Genomic DNA, 2,734 nt, shown 5'->3' with positions numbered 1-2,734 from the left:
AATTTTTTCGATATAAGTTGTTGACTAATGCCGGGATCCCGGGATTGTGATAACGACATCCCGAAAATCGCGGGATCGTAAAAACTGAAAAGTTAACATCCCTAATAACTACACATTTCGGGTGCTCAGGGATACACTCTAAAAAAATTTTTGTTTAAATTTGCGCATATTAAGATAGGTAACCAGTTTCCTCTCTTAGTGAATGCAAATTTACACACCGTGTTAATTAAATTAAACACTACTTGCTTACTTACAAATTTAAAATTTGTTTTTCCAAGTTCTAAACATTTATTGTTCACAATTTCACAGTTTACACATAAAATGTTTAAAATTTCCTCTAAAAAATGTTCGTTTAATATTACGCATATAAAGAAAGGTAACCAGTTTCCTCTCCTAGTGTGTGGAAAATTAAACACTGTCTGTTTACTTTTACATACCAAATTTGTCACGTAGCGCACACAAGGGGTGGGTTTTGGGGGTTACATTTATTATGATTTAAGAAATTTTGATAGAAGAAAATTACTTTTCCATTTCTTGTGCGTCATTTTGTAAGAATTTTTCTTTTTTCTCGAAAGCTCTTTAAAGTTTAACAGCGAATGAAAACAGTGTCCTAAAAATATGCAATGCATACTCACTTACTGTTGCTTTTTACACTTTACAGTCTAAAAAAGTTTACCACTGATATGTACTTAACAAGCATTCGAAGATTTAAATTGCTAACTTGGAATTAGTTCCACCAAAATGGGCTACTTGATAAAAATACAAGTTCAGTTAAACTTTCGTTATTCGAAGTATTAAAAAAATAGAAACCAGAAATCGACGAAAATGAATATAATAGTGTAAAAATTTCATTGAATTACTTAATTTATTTATATTAAAATTTTTTTGTAAAATTTTGTATTACTTTTGAAAATTGAGTGCATCTTTTGTTTGTAGAACTTTTTATTAAACAAGAAATTTCTAAGCAAAAAGCAAAACCAAATTCAATTCTCATATACAATTTTAGGAGTACCGTTAATTTTTTCATGATTTAATGATCGGATCTAAACCAAATTAGGGGACCCTTAAGGTCCGGTAAAAAAAAAAACAATTACTGGAATCGGTTCATCGGTTTAAAATTATGCGGTGGAATACATAAAAGAAGAAAAAATACTCCGAAGAATTGATAACCTCCCCTTTTTTGAAGCCGGTTGAAAATGATTGAGTTCTTTGTAAATTTTATGTAAATAAAATGCAATTTATGAAATTTTAAAAAGTTTATTGATTTATTTCATACTGTACATAAAACTTGCATAAATGTATTTTAAAAAGCGAATTTTCAGTATTTTTCAAAAATATATTCCTGGGTGCACCCCTGGCACTTAATATATATGATTTGTAAAAAGTATATTTTTACTTTCGAAATGTTTGTAATTTTACACATTTGAACAGATTCTGGTAGAAAAATAAACACTTTTCAGTATTAATTTTACATGCACTTTTTAGAGTGTAGGTATATTTAGGTACGTACAGTATAGGTCATATCAATAGCACCCCCATTTTAAAGTGAGACTGTTTACCACTTTTGTTTATTTTATTTTTTTAATCTTATCGAAAATTTTGATGAAAAATCGGTGATTTTTCCTTTGTTTTGTATAAAACTTGAAAACTGGGCTTATAAGATTTGGTCTTAAGCATGATGAATTTCTTTATAAATAATAACAAACAAATTTTAGCTCTCAATATATTGTGAATACTTAAAAAAGAAATGTTCTATGTTTAAGAATGAGATTAGTGTTACCTATAACGACTTTTTTGGAAATATTTTAGCCGTTGCCCCATAAACTAGGGAATTACATATTAAATAAACAAAAACATTTGCTATTAGTTTTAGAGCCTAAGAAAATCGAAAAAATATGGTATGGTATATTTGCGCATCTTTTGTCAGCTTTCACATGACCAGTACGAATAATATTGATGACAGCGCAACTAGCACCACTTGAGTTTCAACCGTCCAGCTCTACATGCCTTTTGCAGTAGTTCAGGGACAGTTCGGAAATTTGTACGGTGAAACTAGCGCTTTGCCATACTGTCTCTAATTTTTGCTTCAGGGTATGTACAGTGACGAGCAAAACTGTAACATGGTGTAACACTTTTTATTTCAGCCGCCGCTATCTTTCCAAGTTCTAACGACTTTCATACTTTTGTTGTATATTCTTATTGGTACACCCCTACTCCCTCTCTCATAAAGATTCGAAGTCAATCCAACAACAGCAATAAAACCAGCAGGCAAAAATGTAAATTAAGGCCAATGTTACAGTTTTGCACTCACTCTCAGTTTTGCATTTTACAGTTATCTTTTACTTAGTGGGAAGTCAGTTGACTTTTTTCTGTATTGTAATTTATTCAAGAAATGATTACCATATATGAAATGAAATAATATGGTTAATCAGGAAATATAAATGTAAATAATAGATTTATTGCGGAAACCCGGAGCTCGCCACGTGAAAATGTTAAGACTGAGAAAAAATATAGCCTAAAATGTTGTTAAGGACAAAGGAAGTCTGCCAAAAAATATTACGGTCCGATATCTTCTGAACTTAGTAGCATGTAGCCACTATTACAGAAGCGCTTAGGGTATTAAAATTGAATGCAAATCAGTAGACAGCGAGGCGAAGAATTCCAAAATTGAACGCAAAGGCATAATAAAAGAAGAAAAGACCATTTTGATCAAAATACATGTGCGAGAGTGGTA

This window comes from Rhagoletis zephyria, unplaced genomic scaffold (assembly GCF_001687245.7).
Source record: "Rhagoletis zephyria isolate East Lansing unplaced genomic scaffold, Rhagoletis_zephyria_1.1 Rzeph_scaffold_01051, whole genome shotgun sequence".
Taxonomy (NCBI): domain Eukaryota; kingdom Metazoa; phylum Arthropoda; class Insecta; order Diptera; family Tephritidae; genus Rhagoletis; species Rhagoletis zephyria.
Note: the sequence above shows the minus strand (reverse complement) of the source record.